Source organism: Leucoraja erinacea, chromosome 14 (assembly GCF_028641065.1).
Source record: "Leucoraja erinacea ecotype New England chromosome 14, Leri_hhj_1, whole genome shotgun sequence".
Taxonomy (NCBI): domain Eukaryota; kingdom Metazoa; phylum Chordata; class Chondrichthyes; order Rajiformes; family Rajidae; genus Leucoraja; species Leucoraja erinaceus.
In genome coordinates, this window is record NC_073390.1 from 16,709,962 (window position 1) to 16,734,626 (window position 24,665).

Genomic DNA, 24,665 nt, shown 5'->3' on the forward strand with positions numbered 1-24,665 from the left:
GAAGATGTGGCGAGTGGTGGGGTCACATTGGAGCTGGCGAAAATGAGGGAGGATTATTTGTTGTATGTGACGGCTGGTGGGGTGAAAGGATGTTGGAGGTGGCGAAACTGACTTACGTTGGAGGTGACGAAACTGACGTGGTATTGAAACATGTTGAGTAAAACAAAAAGAGCTGGATTAATTCAAGATTCCAACATTTGCAGTTCCTTGTGTCTCAATTATAAAATGTTGATCCTTCTTCCAAGGAGTTCTGAGAATAATTCTTCCTCTATTGAGTTATTTACAGCCGTTCCAATGTGAAGAGAGAATTTGATCCAACCATTGAGTAAATGTTTGCAGTAACTGTCCAAGGACATCAGGGAAGCGAAAAAAGCAAAGCTTCACTGGCTCTGGCTGATACAATTTCTCATTTATGTCAAATTCCACTGCAGGCTTTATTCAGATAATTAACACTCCATCTTTCAATTGATAGGACTTGTGTCAAATTGCAATAGTGCTATTGAAGAGCTATTATTTATCTTGGAATAAAAGAATCAATAATCAAAGTATGCCAAGAGTGTAAGTTATATTCTACTTCTTTCCCATTATGTTGCAGAGAGTAATCCATCTTTTCCCTTGGTGCGCTCAGTGACAGCAACAAACAGAGCGAGCAGAATCACTTGCTGTGAATAATTTGATGTGTACCATTTCTTTCATTCCTATGGACAAATAGAATTGGGACAAGGCTTCCCAAGACCAACAAATCAATGGCCCTGTAATCTCCATGCAAGGGGTGAGCACAAATTTTGACAAATCATGTATCGCTGTTGAGAATTTTGGAAACCTTTTTGTTGAAATAGCAGGAGACAGGAATGGAATGTGACGTTAAATGGAAAAAGAGGGGAGTTATATCATGATGTAACCGATTTGGCATCTGTGAGGAAGAACTTGAATACATGTGAAAGAATGGATGAACTAGTGAAAGAATGGATCAACTGGGCTTGTATTCACTGGAAGTTAGAAGGATGAGAGGAGATCTTATAGAAACAAATAAAATTATTAAGGGATTGGACAGGCTAGATGCTGGAAACATGTTTCCGATGTTGGGAGAGTTCAGAACCAGGGGTTGAAGTTTAAGAATAACGGGTAGGCCATTTAGGACTTTAATTTAACTGAATTCAATTAATTGTTAATAATTAATGACAGAAGAAGCCTGGCTTCTTTTGAAGAAGCTGATTTAGATTTTTCCTATAAAGGGATATATTTATTTGCTCAAGTCATTAAGCAAATAAATGAGTATTGGGAATTTTATAAACTATTTCATTCAGAGAGCTGTTCCAAGCAGTTTGGCATTTTAATTTGCTTTTCAAATATTTAAGTCTTTCCCATAAGATTTATGCAAGACTTTATGCCAGTGCTTAGCTTTGTACTTGTTTCCAAAATGGAAATTAGAGTTGGATTGCCCACCAAGGCCCAATGATGATAATTTTCTGTGCATCAGCTAGTTCCTTCTAATTCTCTGTTCTACAGGGTCTGATGAAGTAATAATTCACTCTCTCTGCTATCAAAACTAGAAAGATGAGGTATTACTTGACAAATAGATCCTCAAACCTGCTTTGCGATTCAGTCAACATCATGGTTGCTCCTCTCCTCAAGCCCACTTTCCCATCCAATCTACATAACTCCGAAGATAGACACTGGAGTAGCTCAATGGGTCAGGCAGCACCACTGGAGACAAGGAATATGTGACGTTTCGGGTGGAGACCCTTCTTCAGACCGAGAGTCAGGGAGAGAGGGAAACTAGAGGTATGAAAAAACACAGAATAAATTGACTTAAGAAAGGTGGTCCACTGTTGGCTGTGGAAGAAGTGATAATGAAGGGATATAAACAGTGAAACTAACAAGATGACTAGGGTGGGGGAGGGACGGATAGAGAATTAGGGAAATCAATACCGCTGGGTTTCAGATTTCCCACTTTGAAGAACCACCTTAACTTATGCCCCTGTCCCACTTAAGAAACCTGAACGGAAACCTCTGGAGACTTTGTGCCCCACCCAAGGTTTCCGTGTGGTTCCCGGAGGTTGCCGGAGGTTGCAGGTAGTGAAAGCTGGTAGGAAGACTGACAAAAACCTCTGGGAACCTCCGGGAACCGCAAGGAAACCTTGGGTGGGCACAAAGTCTCCAGAGGTTTCCGTTCAGGTTTCCTAAGTGGGACAGGGGCATTAGTTTCCTTTGTGTCTAAATACTTACTAGTGTTGGAAACATTCAGTGATTAATCATTCAAAGCCCTCTACAGTATCAAACTTTGAATGGTGTATTTTTCCTCATATCAAATCCAAATGTCAGACCCCTCTGGCCCTTGGTTCTATGTTGTCTATCTTGGGTAAAACATCTCTCACCATCTACCCTGTCAAAGATTCTATATTTCGGGCATCTTTCATTCACCTTTAATTCATCTGAGATCCAATAAACTGGCCCCATCTTCCTCAATATCTCTGCGAAGGTCTCCTCAGTTACCAATCTAGTGTAACTATGCTGCTCTGCCCCGAGGCAAGTATCTCCTTCCATAGGTATGGAGCCAAAAGGAAATCCAGTACTGCATTGCACTGGGGAGGAAATGTGAAAAGGTGATAGTTTTCAGCTTCATGTAGTGGGTACAGTGCAGTGGTGTAGCGGTAGAGTTGCTGCCGCACAGCTCCAGAGACCTGGCTTTGATCCTGATCTCAGGCGCTGTCTATGTGGAGCTGGCACATTTTCTCTGCGACCGTGTGAGCTTTCTCTGGGTGTTCCGGTTTCCTCCCACATTCCAAAGGCGTGCGGCTTTATAGGTTACTGGTCCCTCTGTAAATTCCCCCTCATGTGTAGGATAGAATTAGTGTGAACGTGTGATAGCTGGCCGGCACGAATTCGGGCCACTTTCCTCGCTGTATCTCTAAAACTAAAAATATTACAAATGGCAGGGCTCTGGAAGATGCTAAAATTAATTAACAATTCCTTAAATCAACAAGCTGTCCACATGTTCATACCTTTCCCTGCTGCCACTTCAAGGCTCTCCACCTTCTTCGAGTCCACACACTAGATTAGAAGTTGTTCAGCCTGAGATTGGTGAAAACAGGGCCGCGACTTGAACGCTCTTTCCTTGACCCCGGCTCTCCACCGAAATTATAGAAATCTGTGACATCATGTTAAACGCTCAAAACAAAACATAAACTCCATTGACTTTTTACTATTCCATAATTCTGCAGCAGGACACCAATGCGTGGCATTACACATTTTATTAAGCACTTTTCTAACAAAACCTAGTTGTTCTATCAATATCCCACATACATATCCTCCAAAGACATAAGCCCTTTCTGTCTCCGTAACTTTCTACAACCTTGCATACTAATATTCATTGTCTTTCTTGATCTATTCAAACCCCTTCTTTGACTCATCACTCATGACTGAAGCTCAAAAAAGCCTTTTTCAAAAACTGTCCCTTTAACTCAGGATTTTGTCATCTCTCTTAACACTGGTGCCAAAATGAATTATCTCAACAATACCTCTCCATTTGTTTGACATGATGGAGTAAAATGGAAACAAGAACAATAACTTTCGATTATATTATGCCCATATATATAAAGAAAGATTCCAAGCGCATTGGTAAGCAGACACGAGGAAATCAAGTGAAGTCGTACGTGAGGAGAATCGGGAGATTGTCTGAATGTTTGATTATTTAATAATGAAAATAGAAATACAGTGGAGCAGAAGTTTCAACCAGAGGGGTGGCACGGTGGCGCAGTAATAGAGTTGCTGTCTTACAGCACTTGCAGTACCGGAGACCCGGGTTCAATCCTGACTACGGGTGTTTGTCTGTACGGAGTTTGTACGTTCTACCAGTGACCGCGTGGGTTTTCTCTGAAATCTTTGGTTTCCTCCCACACTCCAAAGACGTACAGGTTTGTAGGTTAATAGGGTTGGTGTAAGTGTAAATTGTCCCTAGTGTGTGTAGGATAGTGTTAATGTGCAGGGATCTTTGTGGATTTGGAGGGCCGAAGGGCCTATTTCCAGGCTGTATCTCTAAAACTACAAAAACTAAACAACTAAAATTGTAAGCATGTGGGATTGAGGCAAATGATGATTCTTCCACCATGCTTTGCTAGATTGAAATACCCTGTGGATTTTGTGGTGATGACAGGGTCACCTGCTTTCGAGTATCCAGAGATATGTTATCCTTTAATGGATGAGATTTATTTCCTGATGTCCAACATATTTTCATTATGCACAAAGCACAAGCCCCTTGTCTGCATAAGTGTGGTTCCAACAACATGAAGAACATCAAAATCAATCAGAACAAAAATTGCCCCCCTCGTTTAACAATCGAATCACATAAACCTTTTGGTTAGCAATGCTTTTTCTGCTGAGACGGCTGAGGAGGCCAAGTCATTGGGTATTTTTCAAATGGAGATTGACAGATTCTTGATTAGTAGGGGTGTAATGGGGAGAAGGCAGGAGAATGGGGTTGAGAGGGAGAGATAGATGATTGAATGGTGGTAGACTCGATGAGCTGAATGGCCAAATTCTGCTCCTATGACATAAACTTATGAAGTTATTTATCTTGTGACAGGTCTGTCAATTACACCACTGAAAGTTTTGATTAATCTATTGGGCCATTCTTTACTCTTAATGTATTATTCCCTAAGCATTCACTTAAGCATTCAGTCCTTTAACCATTGGCAAATCAAAGCTACAAATTTTATGATTTACAAAATGCACTGTATTAACTTGTCAAGGCTACTTTTAGTGCACCTCGACTACTAAGATGGTCAGAATTAGCAGGTACATGGGAACTACACGACCTGTTTTTTTTCCTTTCCAATTCACACCACACCTGGACTTAGAAATAAATCAGCATTCGGTATAAATCTTTGGATGCCCTCACCAACAATGCTGTGCTAGTACTTTAACAGAAGAACAGCAGCGTTTCAAGCAGATGATTCACTGCCCAATTTCAAGTGCAATTAGGGATCGCTAATAAATGCTGGCCACTTTAGTGATCCCCAGATTCTCTAAATGAGTAATAAATAATTGAAGGTAGACACAAAATGCTGGAGTAACTCAGCCGGTCAGACAGCATCTCTGGAGAAAAGGAACCGGTGACGTTTTCGGGTTGAGACCCTTCTTCAGACTGAGAGTCAGGGGAAAGAGAGATATCGAAGGTACATAAAACAAATGAATGAAAGATATGCCAAAAGCAATGATGCTGTGGTAGCAAGTCTGGGTAAAAACATGGTTGTAGAGCCAGAAAGCAGGAGGAATCACAGAGGGTGTGCATTGAGGTAGGATGTTGCAGAACTCTCGTCGAAGAGAGGTGAAAAGCCTCTTCAAAGTCGGCATTTGTGGAGGAAATTAGAGGAGTCAATGTTCTATACCCCGTAACTCTGCTCTCAGTCCCCATCTCCCCACTCCTAACAAGGGCAGAGTCCCTCTTGTCCTCACCTTCCATCCTACCAGCCGTCACATAGAACAAATAATCCTCCGACATTTTTGCCACCTCCAACGTGATCCCACCACTTGCCATATCTTCCCATCTCCTCCCCTGTCTGCTTTCCGCAGGAACCGCTCCCTCCGTAACTCCCTGGTCAATTTGTTCCTTTCCACCCGAACCACCCCCTTTCTGGGCACTTTCCCTTGCAACCGCAAGAAATGCTACACTTGTCGCTTTACCTCCCCCCTTGACTCCATTCAAGGACCTAATAAGTCTTTTCAGGTGTGCCAGAGGTTCACCTGCACCTCCTCCAACCTCATCTATTGCATCCGCTGCTCTAGATGTCAGCTGCTCTACATCGGTGAGACCAAGCGTAGGCTTGGCGATCGCTTCGCCTAACACCTCTTCTCAGTTCGCAATAACCAACCTGATCTCCCGGTAGCTCAGCACTTCAACTCCCCCTCCCATTCCAAATTCGACCTTTCTGTCCTTGGCGTCCTTCATGGCCAGAGTGCGGACCACCGTAAATTGGAGGAGCAACACCTCATATTTCGCTTGGGCAGTTTGCACCCCAGTGACATGAACATTGACTTCTCTAATTTCAGGCAGTCCTTACTTTCTCCTCCCCTTCTCAGCTCTCCCTCAGCCCACTGGCTCCACCTCTTCCTTTCTTCTTCCCCCCCACCCTCACATCAGCCTGAAGAAGGGTTTCGGCCCAACACGTCGCCTATTTCCTTCGCTCCATAGATGCTGCCTCACCTGCTGAGTTTCTCCAGCACTTTTGTCTACCTTCGATTTTCCAGAATCTGCAGTCCCTTCTTAAACATCTTAAAGCAATTAGAAATAGTTGTGTTTGAGAGGTTTTTAGTTTGGCACGTGAATGTGCAGGGAAACAAGGGATGTGGACCACATCCAGATAAAAGAGATTAGTTTAATTTGGTGTCATTTTTGGCACAGACCTCGTGGGCTGAAGTATTTCCTGTGTTGCACTGTTCTGTGTTCTATTTCCCACAAAGGATCATCAAATATTGTATTTTCTTTTATATAAAATTTGTTTGGCCTCGACACTTGAATGTCTGGAAAGAAAGCCAAGAATTTCTTGGTCTCAGCTTTAGAAAATATAGAGAAAGCAAACTATACCCCTTCATCTGGAAATAGAGTCTAATGCCAACTTACTTAAGGTCAAACAAAAATAGAAATGCTGGAAAAATGTAGCTAGCATCTGTGGAAAGAGGAAAGTTGGCTGACATGCATCTGAAATTTGCATAGTAACCTCTGTAAGTTCCAAGTAGGAACAGTTTGGTTACCCTGGATCAGGGTAGACCATCATGGAACTGGCTGGCCATAGGAGTCATAGTGACCAGGGAAGCACTGCTTCATCATCTGTGATTGAGGTTATCAGACTGCTCAATAGAATAAAGTAGTTGAAGTTTTTCTCAACATATGCTTTATTTCTCCTCAGTTAGTAGAGTTTCTGGTTCATTGGAATCATCATTGCCATCCTCTCTGGGACAGGTAGTTACCAGCAGGAAGCTCGTCTGGCATATAATAAAACTTTATCCGACCTGCAGGTTCATGTTGTGAATTAACAGTGTGTTTATAGTAATCCATAGGCTCTCAATACCAGTATTCCTGATTGAGTGGCGGGTCGAAGAGATTGTGTTGTGCACTCTGGCGACTTGGACATGTGGTTTCAGTCAAAGGACTGTGAGGTAATTCCTGATTCAGCCTTGCATTAGACTAATCTCCACTCTGAAGGAAACGCTGAGTGGTCATGATGACTCTTAGTCAAGAGTTGACAGGGAACTCGTATTCCCACATCTAAGGGAGACTGTGGTTTCAGCTCTAGTCATTAGCTGCTGATTATATATTATCAGTGATATGTATGAATAACTACATAATGCACCTTCCGTGGGTAGGAAAATCAAAATGTTTCCGTCCTTATGGTCAATAGAGGAACAGCGGTTCCGAGTGCAATCAATGACAGCTCAACCGAGGATGAGTGGTCTGGCCAAGGACTAGAGGAGTATATTTCTGATACTTCTCAAGATTCCAGAAATATGGTGCAGGCCGAATCGGGTTAGCATTAGGCTAATCAGATTATGGGTTTACTTACCCAGTTTAAGATGGATGATTGGGTTTCTGCAATTTAACTGATTCAGAGAATCGATCTTGTTGTTGCATACTCTGTCATGTCTACTCACATAAGGCACAGATTCTGCTGTTTTCGATAACAAAGCTAGTGGTGAAAGCCTATGCTGCCCTTCTCAGATTAAGGGCATTATGTCATCGAGTTTTAGGTAATATGCAAAATTGTAGCTGATAAAACCTATGGGTTGTCGGTAGATATCGTTTGCGATATTACAAATGAGGCAACATGAAATTTAACAGTACCAATTTGCCTATTCTATCACGCCATGGTAGGCGACTGAAGCAAACTCTTATTTACTCAGTCACGAGTGACGGCTGGGACAGCCTGTCTTCTCGGGCAGCTAGCTCTGCACGATTGTATGAGAAGCTTGTGAACAACAGATGTGAGTCAATTTTAAACGGAAGTAACAGAGGTTTGTATGGCTTCCACTTTGAGCCTAAAGAAGCTTTTATGTGATAGCACAATTGTCATTGTTTGTGCTGCTTTATCATTTCTGAAGTACCATAAGTGGGTTCTTCACCCACTATTCCCTAACGTTATGCAGGGTGTTGTTTATTTGACCACTCTAATAGCCTTCACTCATTGTAATGGGCGATGTATATCAGTAAATTGTTATGCAAATATTCCCCTAATTTTCCTTATGGGACCAGTATCTTAAGATGATTATGATTTCAGCAACTGATCTCAGCATAAAGAACACAGCTTTTACTCAATCGCTGGCTTAGTCTCTACGTCATACTGACATTAGGGTAGCTTGTTATAGAAATAATCTCATAAGCAAATGAGTAGGATTGCATACAATTGAGATTGACAGCATACCCACCAGAGCAGAGATCAGGGATGTCATTAGGTATACAAGTGCACTCAGTTGCTAGTGCCTATGAAATGGAAGATAGTTATTTTGTTATTCAATAGTCTCAAGATATTGCTGATGGCTCATTAACAGCCAATAGAATGGATTTCCCTTTCGTCATACAGCATGAGGTTTACATAGTGCAGGTTTATAAATTATAAAATTTGGTGGAATATCTCTGGATATTTGCAAATAGTATTATGCACAGTGTTACATGTGTTATTGTCTAACAACAGTCTATTGGGATTACGGTCCAGTTAAGAACAATGGCCATGTATGCAAGTTAACATCATAATATTAATAACTCATGTTTTTTCCTACCATTAATGGTTTATATGTTGAAGTGTTTCACACACAGATTGTGTCACTGCATGAAACCACAGAGCTTTGAAATCTTCACGTAGTCACATGCGTGACTTTGAAATAAAATAGAAAGATTAAATGAGAACTTTTGCCCCTGTCCCACTTAGGAAACCTGAACGGAAACCTCTGGAGACTTTGTACCCCACCCAAGGTTTCCGTGCGGTTCCCGGAGGTTTTTGGCAGTCTCCCTACCTGCTTCCACTACTTGCAACCTCCGGCAACCACCTGCAACCTCTGGGAATCGCACGGAAACCTTGGGTGGGGTGTAAAGTCTTCAGAGGTTTCCGTTCAGGTTTCCTAAGTGGGACAGGGGCATTACCATTTGAAGTTTGATCTTTATTTTATGGAAAGTTGAAGTGAGGGATTACGTGCCCTCCACTCACAACCCTATTCTCATAAAGATCATTCGGTAGTTCTAGCTCTTTAATCTTCCTATAGCTTAGGTCAGCAACTATTCTATGGTTTTATACAGCTACTTTGAAGATTGACACGCATCCGGGCTGGCGGGCTCTTCACGTAATCCCTCACTTCAACTTCTCATAAAATAATGATCAAACGGTAAGTTCTCATTTAATCCTTCTATTAATCCATTCATCATAGGGCATAGGCCTGGGGTTTTAATGTTCTTTAATATTCTTATCAGACTAAGGCCATAGGCAAACTGCAGATACAGCACACCTTATTCCACTTGGTTACCTTACCACCCAATGGTATGAAGATTGAATTCTCCAATTTTACCTCAGCACACCCTGCCACTAATCTCCTCTTCCCTTTTTCTCCCTAACTTCCCTGTGCCACAGTGGGATGTGTTCCCATTTCTCCCTATCCACTTACTCCTGCCCCCTCCCACCTATATTCCATAATTTAGCTTCACACCACGCCTTTTATATCCTTATCTCACATTTCTTGTCTTTACATCTCTGGCCTTTGTCCAACTATCTGCCAATCAACCCCCCCCCCCCCCCCCCCCCCCCCCCCCCCACATCACCTGTATCCACCTATCACCCGGGAGACTTTGTTGCACTCCCCCCCCCCCCCCCCCCCAACTCTCTTCCGGCTATTTCACCTCCCACTACAATCACTGAAGAAGGGTCCCAACCCAAAACGTCACATATCCATGTTCTTCAGAGATGCTGCCTGACCTGCTGAGTTACTCCAGCACTTCGTGTTATTTTTGCTGTGTAGTAATGTTGAATGAGAGTTGAATGAATGAAAAGAAAGGTTCATATCTTCACAAACTTAGGTATTCTATAACGATTTTACCAATGAACTAGTTTTGAAATTGAGTAACTTTGGTAAAATTGGAACGTCGGTGCCTATTTATGCACTGCAAGCTCTCACAAACAGTTTTTTGTTACGATGTTGAATGGGAGATAAATATTGGTCAGAGTTCTGATCCTCAGCATCTCTGTCCCTGTGCTTGTCTCTGCAGTTGGACTCAATCCTTCTGACTCGGAAGGAAGAACGATGCTGAGAATTGTTTCAAACAGATCTTTTTATTGTGAACTTGATCAGAGAGTCGTCCATTAATATTTCATAGTTTGGCACTGCTAGAACTTGATGCAAAGGCATGTGATAATTATTCCACATCATATTTAACAATGATTTGTTTCGGATAGATTAACCTGAAGATACTTTGGGCAATTAAAAGTGATCTAGAACACTTGGTGGAATCTTGTTCATTAATGATCCATTTTTTTTATCCCGGAGGAAGTAAAAAGAAACAACTTTGATCAGAAGGAATATCAAATTGTCACAGAAGTATTTTGGCTTGTCTACACCCCCTGCACAAATGACAGGTGACGTGCAAGAAAAATGAATGGGCTAAGATATTAATGGCAGAGGTTCAATCACTTTAAGACTATTACAGCAGCCAGCTCAAGGTCGCACAGAGTTATTTTTATATCAAGTAGTTCCAATGAAAATGCTTACGTCTTCCCCTAGTCATTTACAAGAAGTGACAGGATAGGGCTTCAAAGCCACAATGGAGAATTTTACAAATTTTACCGATGCCAATTAACCTAGAAACCTGGATATTGTTGGAATGTGGGAGGCAACCGGTGCACCCGAAGAAAACCCACGTGGTCACAGGGTGAACGTAAAACGCTATGCAGACAGTGCTCGTGATCAGTATCAAACCCAGGTCTCTGGTGCTGTAAAGGGCCTGCCCCACCTGGGCGTCATTTGCGCATCACGCACGTGGTGCCCGAAGATTTTGTGAATCCCCAAATCATGGGGCGTCACGTGTGGCCGCGCGTCACCACGCACCATGCTACGTGTAATGCACGCCATGCGCGGGTAATGCACGCCATGCGCGTGTCGTGCGTCGTGATGCGTAAATGATGTTGCGTAAATGATGTGCAAATGACGCCCAAGTGGGACAGGCCCTTAAGGCAGCAACTCTACCGCTGCACCATCGTGTTGTCCGCTTTAATTAAAAAGAGATTGGACTGTATCTGAACTTTCTCCAGTCTGTAGTTTCCTTTACTTAGTAGATACTTAAATAGGTAGCTGTTTATTAGTGCTTACTGGTAGCATAGGTGGTGAGAGCAGGTATTAAGGGGGGTGGTTCTGGGATGCCAGAAATAACTGTTAAACTTTCCCGAAGTGTCGTGGGCGTAACTCAACAAAACACCAGTGAAAGGAGGTGCTCATTTGATAACCCCAATGAATATGGATGTCATGTATTATGTGTGTATAGGCAGTTTAGATACTACTTTGGCATTGCGTGTGTTTTTCTTAGTTGAGTGCTTATCCTGGTGTTATTGCATTTCTAATCAGCAGGTGAGGTGCAGATAGTGTAGAAGAAGATGGATTAAAGCATTGCTTGAGAAAGTGTAGTAGATAATGGTACTGAAGGCACTCGGAGCCACTCACGATGGACAGCACGGTTAATTGTATGGGTAATGAGCTGTTTACTCTTCAATGCTGAGCACAAGAGTCATCCCAGCTATAAACGTTTCAGTGATCATGTTACCTTGAGCAATGCCGGTGTTCCACTCTGATCATGGGTTGGAACCTTTCTTCTCTGTGACAGGGCGCTTTGTATTGCAAAGTTGCAGCAATTCTAGTCTGACTGCTGCTTTCAGATGTCTGAGAATTAATCTTGCATGGCTGCACAGTGCTTAAAAAAGATTGGTGATCCGCTCGTGATTTTCCATTTGCCAGCCAGTACATTGCAGACAGAACCTTTGAAGTGCTGATTTGAAATATCAATGATATTCTCCATGATAATTCTGTCACATGGAACTCATTGCATCTACGCTGCTGCTTCAGAGTAATTCTTGGCTATAAATTCCAATCCTTGTCTATTCTTCTAAGTACAAGGTATGGGGCTGAGTGAGGGCTGAGTATGGCTGCACAGTGGCGCAGCAGTAGAGGGTAGCACAGTGATGCATAAATACAGTTGCTGCCTTACTGCACCAGAGACCCGGGTTCGATCCTGACTATAGGGTGCTGTCTGTATGGAGTTTGCTCGTTCTCCCTGTGACTGCATGGGTTTCCTCAGGGTTCTCTGGTTTCTTTCCTCATTCCAAAAACATGCAGGTTTGTAGGTTAATTAGCTTCTCTTAATCATCCCTAGTGGGTAGGATAGTACTAGTGCATGGGTGATTGCTTGCGGCACCATTTTGGCGGGCTGAAGGGTTTGTTTCCACTCTGAATCTCTAAACAAAATTGGACACAATTACTGCCAAGATATCTCTTTTTATTACATCTGGGTGTCAATTTCCCTCTTTGCCTTCTCTAGTTTGCAGATAAAGCAACAAGAAATAACTCAAGAAATTGAAAGTACTGTAAGTCTCAGTAAGAGTAACACAGAAACTATTGGATTGTAATAAAAATCTATCTGCTCACAAAACACCCTTCAGTGGAGGAAATTACCATCCGAAACTGCCCCATATGTGACTCCAAATACGTCAATGTGGTTGACTCATAATTGCCTCCTCAGTTTAGGTTCAATAAAGACTGGCGTTCCAAGTAATGTTCACATCCTGTGAGGTTTCTCGAGCTGCTCTACCATGAAGGCATGAACTTAAAACCAAATAATGCTTATTATGCAGGAATTTTGTCAGGGGGACTGTCCGTTATGCACATTTGGATACAATTTAGTCGGGGTTTTGCTGAGATTATACACTGCAGATAGGGCTACACATTTGGCACACTGGCACAGCTGGCACAGCTGGGGTGACATGGTGGCGCAGCGGTGGAGTTGCTGCCTTGCAGCACCAGAGAGCCGGGCTCGATCTTGACTACGGGTGCTGTCGGCACGGAGTATGTTCATTTTGACCGCGTGGGTTTTCTCTGGGTGCTCCGGTTTCCTCCTACACTTCAAAGACGTAGAGGTTTGTAGGTTAATTGGCTTCGGTAAAAATATATAAATTGCCCCTAGTGTGCAGGATAGTGTCAGTGTGCAGGGAGTGCTGTTCAGCACAGACTCGGTGAGCCGAAAAGCCTGTTTCCACGCTGTATCTCTAAAATAAAATAAGCTAATAGATCCATTGCCACATAGCTCCAGTGACCTGGGTTTAATCCTGACCTCTAGTGGTGTACGGTCAATATTGGAATTGGTGTTTAGTTATTATTATTATTATCACATTTGATTGGATTGGATTCAATTTTATTGTCATTGCACTTTTCAGTGAAAACAAAACAAAAAAAGAAAAGACAAACGGACTGCAGGCGAGCCGCAGCTGCAAGGAACAACAGCACCGCCACTTCCGGCATGCACCAATATACAGTGAGTAACTTTGTTTTGTGTACTATCCAGGTGGATCGTGCTATACATAAGTACAACAGGTAGTGCAAAAGAGAAAATAAACGAGATATTGGGTTACAACTACAGAGACAGTGCAGATAACAAAATATCACTGTAGTGAGGTAAAACAGGGATACATTTTAAAATATGAAAGGCCCGTTTGAGAGTTTGATAACACCAGGGTAGTGAGTGGTCTTTGATTATGTTGCCTACTTTGCTGAGGCAGTGTGAAGCGTAGATGGAGTCGATGATGGGAAAGCTGGTTTATGTGTAGGAGGAACTGCAGATGCTGGTTTACACCGAAGATAGGCACAATATGCTGGAATAACTCAGTGGGTCAGGCAGCATCTCCGAAGAAAAGGAATAGATGGCGTTTCAGGTCGAGACCCTTCTTCAGTCAGGGGAGAGGGAAGCTGGAGGTATGAAAAGTTGCAGAACAAATCAGAGCCAGGGAAGATGGAGCCCACAATGGTCCATTGCTTGGTGTGGAAAAGGTGATAACAAAGGGATTCGAACTGTGAACTAACAGGATGGCAGTGCAACTAGCAAGGTGACTAGGGTGGGGGAGGGATGGAGATAGTTGATTTATTTGATGGACTGGGCTGTGCACCTCAGCTGTTTCTTGCAGTTTGGGGCAGAGTAGTTCATAAGTTGCAGTGCAGAATTAGGCCATTTGGCCCATCAGGTCTACTCCACCATCGAATCATGGCTGATCTATCTTACCCTCCCAACCCCATTCTCCTGCCTTCTCCCCATTACCACAGACACACTTATTAATCAAGAACCTATCAATATCCACCTTAGAAATATCCATTGGACTTGGCCTGCACAGCCATCTGTGGCAATGAATTCCACAGATTCACCACCAACAACCAGGTTCAGGAATAGCTACTTCCCCACAGCCATCAGGCTATTAACCCTGGCTCGGACAAAACTCTGATTATTAATAACCCATTATCTGTTATTTGCACTTTATCAGTTATTTATTCATGTGTGTATACATTTATATTATGGTACCTGTATATGGACACACTGATCTGTTTTGTAGTAAATGCCTACCATGTTCTGTGTGCTGAAGCAAAGCAAGAATTTCATTGTCCTATACAGGGACACATGACAACAAACTCACTTGAACTTGAACTTGAACTTGAACTTGAACTTGAACTCTCTAAGAAAAATCCACCTATTAAACTCTAGTGACTACTGGCCCAGTGCATTCAGACGGTCATCATATGTTAAATCAATCATCTGTTAGAATATTCTCATAATCCTCCTCTGGACCGTGTCCAACGTCAGCACATCCTTCCTCAAATATGGGGCCCATAATTCACAATACTCCAGATGTTTTCTGTCCAGTGCCTTATAAAGCATCAGCATTACATCTCTGTTTTTGTATTCTAGCCCTCTCTAAATAAATGTAGTGTAGCAAATGCCTGGTGCCACACCAAGTTGTGATGCATCCTGATACGATGTTTTAAATGGTGCATCTGTAAATATTGATAAAATGCATTTGGGTCATGCCATATTTCCCAAATTGTCTTGGGTATTCAAGGTGCTGGTGTGCTTTCTTGGCCACACTGTCAACGTGGTTATACCAGGTCTAATCGTTGATGATATTTACACCAAAAAATGGAAACTCTCGACCATCTCCACTTCAGCACCATTGATGCGAACTCCACCCAGCTTCTTGAAGTTATGACCAGGTTTTACATTTTGCTGACCTTGAGGAAGAGGTTGTTGTCTTGATACCATGACACTAATGGACTCCTATATGTCGGCGAGAATGGACGATCGTTTCACTGAACACCTCCACTCATGGCTTTTGTCCATGGCCTAGGCTTTGCTCTGTTTGTGGGTTGCCATGTTTTTTAATTGCCCTGTCTATTCTACCACTTTTGACATTTCTGTCCTCAATGATTAGTCCTACAGCACTTTGTCAGCTAGTTTGAGGCTTCAGTCTGTGTAAACTGGTTGCCAAACATTTGCACCTGCCTATTTTTGACCTTTCTGCTTGGGCCTCCTCCACTGTCCAGTGAGGCTACATGCAAACTGGAGGAACTGCACTTCATATTTTGCCTGCGCAGCTTACAACCCAGTGGTATGAATATTACATTTCCTCTCTCTCTGTAGCTCCCCCACCCTAGTCGTTGTGCTAGTGTTACTGTTCTTATCCCTTCATTATCACCTTCTCCATGGCCCACAATGGACCATTGGGGCATCCACCTATCCTTGGTCATCGGTGCGGGCTCTTATTTTTCTGAACCTTTTCATACCTCTAGTTTCTATCTCCCCTAACTCTCAGTCTGAAGAAGTGTCTCGACCCAAAACGCCACCTATTCCTTTTCTCCAGTGATGCTGCCTGACTCGCTGAGTTACTCCAGCATTTTGTGTCTATCCTTGACACTAAGCTTTCTATCTCCTGTCTGTACTTTGCATTGCCACTGTTCGGTCAGGAAGTCAAAGATCCAATTGCAGAGAGGGTGCTGGTTCTTAAGCCCAGGAGTTTGGAGGTGGGTTGGTTGGAATTATGGTATTGAAGACATAGCTTTTGTAAGTAAATAGGAGTCTGATGTAAGCATCTTGTCCTCCATGTGTTCCAGAGGGGAGTGTAGGGCCAGGGAGATGGCGGTATGCCATGGACCTATTATGGTGGCGGGTGAGTTGCAGTGGGTCTCATCATGAGTGGGAAGCTGGAGCTGATGGGGGATATGACCAGCAATTGAATCACTTCATGATGGTGGATGTCAGAGCCACTGGTCGCGAGCCATTAAGGTGCCCTACCTTGTTTGTATTTGGCACTGGGGTGATAGTGGTCTTCTTAAATTAGGTGAGTTGATTTCCTGTACAGATCGGGATCATCAGACTTTAATTACACATAATTGGACTTCACCCAGGAGTGGATATCACAGTTCTTCCAGCTGGGGAACACTTGGTTTAGTTTGCGTACAAAGGAAATGCAAACGCTGGTTTACACCAAAGATGTACACAAAATGCTGGAGTAACCCAGCGGGTCAGGCAGCATCTATGGAGAAAAGGAATTAGTGACATTTTGGATTGAGACACTTCTTCCAACAGACAAAACATGAAGGGTCTTGACCCAAAACATCACCTAATTCTTTTCCATAGAGATGCTGCCTGACCCGCTGTTACTCCAGCATTTAATGCCTATCTTGGATTCATTTGTTTAGCCCACAGTCTTCTACACAGTTACAGATGAAGTCCGTGTTGTCAGTATAGTCTGCAATACCCCAGTCCTCCCAGTGGCATTCCCTCCCATAGTATAAAAAATGTGCCTGAAGAAGGGTCCCAACCCAAAACATCATCTGTCCATGTTCTCAAGAGATGCTGCCTGAGCCACTTCATTTACTCCAGCACTTTGTGTTTCCTTTTGCAAACCAGCATTTACAGTTCCTTGTTTCTATCAAAATGTGTAGGTTGGTTGATTAATTGACTGTTGTAAACTTTTCCTTGTGTGTGGGTGAATGCTACTCCCTGACGGGGATTGAGATGAATGTGGGAACAATAGCGTACAGGGAAAATTAATGGGAAATGTGTTTGCTCAGTGAGCTAGTATAGGCTTGATGGGCCAAAATGTCTTCCTCTTTGTTATTGCGAGACAGATGGAAAAATACAGAGTGAAACAAATGAATAGTGAAAACAGACTTATTATTGAAATCTACTTAAGCTAACTGCGTTGTTCTATTATTGTGCAGCACCTTAGGATTAATGTTCCGTGACTGTCACAACAACGGATCCACAAATTTCCTTAATGGTTCTGACAGTTCTTTTATTATTTTATGTGCACTATTGATCCCAGATTGAATTGTTCTTGATACTAAATTAATTGCCAAGTTCTCAAGCTGATATTCTGCCAGTCTGCCATGTAAACTGGGACAATTTCTGTGGGTAGGTCACTGTAAAAGTAATCCAGAGTTTTAGATTAAAGGTTTGGAGGTATTAGTTCAAATCCCTCTGTGGGAGCTAGGGACTTAAATTCAGTTAAGTAAATATTTCTGACAGATTCTCGTGAAAACCATTCCAGTGCATTGATATCTATCAGGGATGGAAAATTAGTTTCCTTTTCTCAGGCTGGCCAGATCTAAAACAATGACACCCCTGTGAAATGACCTGGCAATGCCGTTTGATTTAATTTAGTTTAGAGATATAGCGTGGAAACAGGCCTTCGACCAGCGATCCCTGCATACTAACACTATCCGATTCACACGAGGGATAATTTACAATTTTTACCAAAGCCAACTAACCTACAAACCTGTGCGTCTTTGGAGTGTGGGAGGAGACCTGGAGAAAATCCACACAGGTCATGGTGCGAAAGTACAAATTCCAAACAGACAGCACCTGTGGTCAGGATGAAACACTGGTCTCTGCTGCTGTAAGGCAACAACTCTACCACAATGCCAGATGTTTGAACCTCTTACAAAAGTGTGTGTAGAGAAAAACAGTGGACAGACCCCTGGCGTCGACTTAGCACCAGATTTTACGAGGCAATGCTTATCCCAGTCCTGTCAGCACTGTAGAAACATGGAATAGCAGATGCTGGCTTAAAAAAAAGACACAAAGTGCTGGAGTAATTCAGCAAGTCAGGCAGAATCTCTGGATAACATGGATTTTGAGGAGGAATGTTGTGAGTATTGTATCAGGCAACTGAACCATGCCCACAACCAACTAGAGACCTGACCTACCATTTACCTTGTGGGAGGCCTTTGGGCTATCTTTAATCAGATTTTACTGGACTTTATCTTGCACTAAACATTATTCCCTTTATCCTATATCTGTACACTGTTGGTGGCTTGATTGTGATCATGTATAATCTTTTTGCTGATTGGATAGCACGCAATAAAAAGGCTTATCACCGTTCCACGGTATACGTGGCAATAATAAACTAAACTAAACTAAATGGTCTGCTTCAGCACTGTCTATATCCCCAAAACATGTGTTTGGGAACCTGAATAACCACTGTCTAATGCCTCAAGAATGTAGTTAAGTATTAAAATTATGGGAGTAGTTAATATCAAGCATAGAACATCACAGCACAAAAATAGGCTGTTATGAACATGATGCCAAGATCATCCCTTATCTACTTGCACATAACCAATATCCCTCCATTCCCTGCATATTCATATGCCTGTCCAAAAGTCTTTTAAATGCCACTAACATATTTACTTCCAGCACCACCACTGGAAACTCACCATCCTTCTGTGTAAAAAAAAACTTGCTCTGCACATCTCCTTTAAACTTTGCACCTCTCACTTTAAAGCCATGCCCTCTAGTATTAGATTTTTTCCATCCTGGGAGAAATTATTCTGACTGTTGATGGGATTGGGTGGAAAATACATTTGGATTGCAGTAAAATTAGTGTAAATGGGTCCAAATGAGACCTGAGGGCTTAAGAGCCTGTTTTCATGTTGAGTGAGCCCAGTCTGAGGAAACCAAAATCCTAGAGTCATTCTAACAGGAGGGATGACGATTATTTCTAGTGCGGATGAGATAAAGTGGATTTCATACTAGCTTCTTCCATGTTAACATTCAGATTCAGATTCAATTTTAATTGTCATTGTCAGTGTACAGTACAGAGACAATGAAATGCATTCGTAACATTTCAATGCACGTGTGTAGAAAGGAACTGCAGATGTCTAAATCTGGAGGCCAGTTTGAGAGCAAGGGAGCGAAGGAACACAGCTGAACAACAGTCCACTTATTCTAACCAAGCTTGGCCTACTTGTCTTTCTCATTAAAGCAAAATACAGAGAGAAAGAAAAATCAGCAAATTTGTTTTTAAAGGGAATAAGGGACCAGTTTTGTGATGCCAATAGCTGTATCAGTAGTAATTTATTCTCAAAACTGTTGGCCGTGCTCCATTGGACGTTGTTTGTTCTATTTTCAGGAATGTTCTGTGAACAATCGTTCCCCTGAGTGTGAGCCGTGTGTGAGCGTGAGTACCCTGATGGGACAGGACCAGGAGATTGACTCAATCATTTTCAATGGATGGGATCTTTCATGATAATTGTAGTGTAACAATTTACAACATCAGAGAGCAAGGCATGTTTGAGTTGAGATAGAGCCATAAAACCGAGCTTTCTCTACAGTTCCCCCATATTCCAAAACTAACATCAGTTTAAGGGCCTGTCCCATTGTACGAGGTAATTCAAGAGCTCTCCCGAGTTTTAAAAAAAAATCAAACTTGTGGTAAGCACATAGAATGTACGTAGCGGGTACGTCAGAGCTTGGGACGTCTCTTAGCGCCTCATAACGCTAAATGGCAGGTACTCGGGAAACGCGGTAAGCTCGTGAAGACTCGTGAAGATTTTTCAACATGTTGAAAAATGTCCACGAGAGCCCCGAGTACATACGAGTGGCTATTACCGTAATTCTCCGAGTTTGAATCAGGGGAAACTCTTGAATTAGCTCGTACAGTGGGACAGCCCCTTGACATGGATAGGACAAGTTTGGAGGTATATGGGCCAAATGCGGGCAGGTGGGACTGGTGTAGCTGGGACATGTTAACTGGTGTGGGCAAAGTGGGCCGAAGGGCCTGTTTCCACGCTGTATCACTCTATGACTATACTTCCCTTAACGTACCTAACAGAAAGGGTTAAACCACAATTTTATTAATAGAAGCACGAAGGCCTACCATTTATGATGAATTCTTAAAGCATTTTGATATTGCAATGTGTTTAGTTTGGATTATAGGAGAGAGGGAGTCAGCATTTGTTCTCCACATTTACAATGTCAAAAATAACCTCTTAACACCAGCAGAAAGTTCATTGCAGTTCTGTTGGCATGAAAGGATGTTTCAGCAACAAAAACTGGGAGGCAGTACCTGTCACAAGCTCGGTTAAACAGGCATTACCATTGTGTGAGCACTTTTATCTTTAGAAACCTCTATTGTACGACTTGAAAGCCATTTTTAATCTACATCGCAGCAAAGAATCAAAGTGTGTGAAATCATAAACATGACCGTATGACCCAACGAGGGTCAAATGCCGTCACTTTCCTTCACTCTTAATGCCTGCTGATGCTTCTCAGCATCTCAGCCTCTTACTGTCACCTCCTCAGCCTGAGCTCAATAAAACACTTTGTTTGGAATAAAACTCTATTTATACGTTGCGCATAAGGCTTCCAGCATTATCACGTGCAGTGTCGTCAGGGGTGAAGGTACGTCAAATTTCTTTCCAGCATGAACACATTACATACAAAGCTTTTGCCACTACCTTACTGGTCTGATGTACCGTCTCATATCCTCCTACTTTCACCTCTGAAAACACGGAAACATAAGAAACACGAACAGGAATAGGCCAGTCGGTCCCCCAAGCTTGTTTTGCCAATCATGATGAATCCATCCTAGGATTAGTTTTATTTCTTATATTTTTAATTTTAGAGATGCAGCGTGGAAACAGGCCCTTCAGCCCACTGAGTCCGCAACGAACAGCAATCCCCCACACACTAGTTCTACCCTACGCATTATGAACAATTTACAGAAGCCAATTAACTTACAAACCTGCACATCTTTGGACTGTCGGTGGAAACTGGTGCACCTGGATAAAAATCCACATGATTACAGGGAGAACTCCATACAGATAGCACCCGTAGTCAGGATTGAACCCGGGACTCTGACATTGTACGGCAGTAGCCTGTGCTAACGCAGCAACTCTACAATTGCGGCACTATGCTGTCGGAAATGATGATCATGACCCTAGACAAACGAGCCCACTGAATACATTTTTAAGGGGATACCTGGATTTGAACCACGGACCTCTTGATCTGCAGTCAAATGCTCGGTTAAACAGGCATTACTGAGCTATGATCACTGAACCTGCCCCTTGGTATCATTTGCACTTTCCCATACTCCTTGATTCCTTTGAGGTTCAATTGCCTATTAGTCTCCACCATGGATGTACACAATGATTCAAATTCTACAACTCTCTGGGATAGAAAATCCTTAATATTTATAATCCTCCGAGAGTAATTTCCTCCTCTTCTCCATCTTAAATGGATAACCCCTTCTACCAGGTACTTGGTTAAATAATCAATTTTCTCAAAATTCCCCTGACAATCCCCGCAGAATCCTGTATGTTCCATTATAACCCATTCCTCTACACTCCAATGATTGTGGGCACAGCCTGCTAACCCTTTCTTTGTACTCCAATCCCTTCATCTCAGGAACCAATCTAGTGAACCTTCTTTGAACTATGTCCTTCACTAGGCCATCCTACTTTCAATTTGGAAAACAAATCATTCTATCAGTTTTCAAATATTTGTGGAAAAAATGTGGTACTGGTCCACAAATTAAATTGCTAAATTAGGGCAATACTAATTTTGATGGAATTAGATAGGAACTTGCAAAGGTTTTTTGGGAGAAGCAGTTGGCGGGTAAAAGGATGTCTGGCAAGTGAGACATTTCTAAAATTGAAACAGGAAGAATTCAAGACTTTCCTGTAGCAAGTACAAGACTGGTGGGATTAGGAAACACTGGTTGATAAGGGATAGTGCGCCTTCGGTAAGGAAAAAGAAGAAAGTATATGACAAACTCCAGTCATAGGCTGGAGGGATCAAGTTAATCCCTTGAGGACTACAAGGGATGTAGGAGTCCACTTAGGATGGAAATCAGGAAGACAAATAGGAGACATGAGAATCCTTGTCAGATAAAGTAAAATAAATTCTGAAGAGATCCTAAAGTATATTAAGAGAAAAATAGTAACTAGGCAGACATAAGATAGGCCCAACGGGCCAGGCAGCATCTCTGGAGAAATGGATGGGTGACGTTTCAGATCGGGAACCTTCTTCAGACAGGGAGACAAAAGGTTCCCTGAAAGGATCAGTGTAGTTTTCCAAATGTAGAAGCATAAAATAGCTAGGTGAAGTCCTAAGTAAATACATATCATCTGTCATGGAAGCTAGGGAATTCAAGGAAAGAACAGTAATGTCCTGAAACATATCAACATTACGAAAGGGGATGAGCCCTATCATCAGCAGTGAGAAAATTACTGGAGGGGAATCTGAGCGACAGGATCTATCTGAAATTCGGATACGAAAAGTTCAGTGGGATCTGGGCCAAATGCAAGAAAAAGGGATTAGCTAAGAGACATCTTGGTCGGCATGGACATGTTGGACCAAAGGACCTTTAGACTTTAAACCTTAGGGATACAGTATGGAAATAGGCCCTTCGACCCACCCTTTGCACTGACCAGTGATCACCCCATACACTAACACTATCCTACACACTAGGGACAATTTACAATTTTATCAAAGCCAATTAAGCTATAAACCTTTAGGTCTTTGGGGTGTGGCAGAAAACCGGAGCGTCAGGAAAAATCCACGTGGTCACAGGGAGAATGTACAAAAGCCATTCAGACAGCACCCATAGTCAGGATCGAACCCGGGTCGCTGACTCTGAATGGCAGTGTTAATATTGGTTAAATTAAAGACACCATAAAATGGAGGATCCCTGCACTTAACCATGAATTGCTTAACCATTGTCAGCTGAATACAGGTTTTGATTGGCGCCAGCCAGTCTAGGCTCAGACTGATATGCAGGATGGTAATGGGCTCCAGGTGTTCTCCATGTTTCTCTTAAATTTATAACATATATAATGATTTTGCAAACTGACCTTAAATGCATCATTTCTATTGGGCCACTGCAAAAGCACATGTTTCAATGTTTGTTCATGTTAGTCTCCTTCGAGAGCTTTCCTTCTTATAATGTGTATGAACTGTTGTATCATTTGGTTAGGGAAATGCCTGTTATGTATGAGGTTAATCGATATCTGTAATTGGGTGATTAAGAGACCACTCCCATGTGGTTCGGCCCCTCGAGCCCCGGGACATATAAAAGTCCGCGATCACGAGGCTCAGCATCGATCTTCTGGGAGAGCGCTCAGGACCGCGTAAACTTCTGGCGTGTCTCTGTCTGAGCGAGGCCTAGAGGGCTTGAACAGGCAGACGCGAGGATCGAACCCGCGGTGGGATAGGTTCAGCGTGCGATCTGTGATGTGCTTTTGGTAAAATAAAATTGTTGTTTTAAGTGCTTGATTCAGTGTTTTTACTGAAACTAGACTGGGGAGAAGCTTAGAAACGAGCAATTATCAGCAGTAGCTGAAACACTACACCCCTGTGCTGACCTGTTTCTGTTGAGACAAGAAATTGCAGATGCTAGAATCTTGCAAAGAACTCAAAATGTTGGATTAATCCAGCGGGTGGGGTGGGAGATTGCAACCTTCACGTGGTCCACCCTGTTTCGACAAATGCAATCAACCTGGCACACACAATCAAATAAGAACAAATAGAACAAGTTGTCCTACAACTTTAGGCTGAGCACGCCATACGCAAGAAGAAGAAGCGGGTCAGACAACATATCTGGAGGACATGGATAAGGGACAATTCGGGTCCCTTCGTCAGACGTGTTTCTGTGTTGTATGATCCAGAACTGTAAGTAATACTCCACATGCAATCTCACAGTACTTGTAAAATTGCATCCAAACTTTATACCTTTATACTAATTTTCTTTGCAATGAAGGACTGGATTCTATTAACCTTCTTAATTATTTGGTGTACCTTCATAGTAATTGTTTATGTTTAACGCGTTAGGAAACCAAGATCCATTTGTACAGAGACTTTTTATAGCGTCTCTCTATGTAGTAATTTACTTTTTCATTCTTCTTTCCAAATTGGATAACCTCACATTTTCCCACGTTATACCCCTCCTGTAAAATCAGTTTATCTTTTGTTATCAATGTGCAGGTTCTTTGTTTCCACAACATAAACTTGTTTATCCACCTCCTATAGCTTATCCATCATCATCAGTCAATTTGGCAGCAATATCCTTTGTCTATTCATATACCTGTAAATTGCAGATAGTTGAAGTCCCAGTCTTAGGTACAAATTGTCAATCTGAGAAATACACATATATCCCATTTTTTTTCCAGTTCTGTTTTCAGTTAGTTTGCCAATACAATGCCCTGACTTGGTGCGCTCTTAAATTGTATAATATCTGTCTGTGTCTGTCTCTGTGGCATTTACCAAATGCCTTCTGGAAATTATAAAGCATTATAACATCTGCTTCTTCTTTACCCAGCCTATT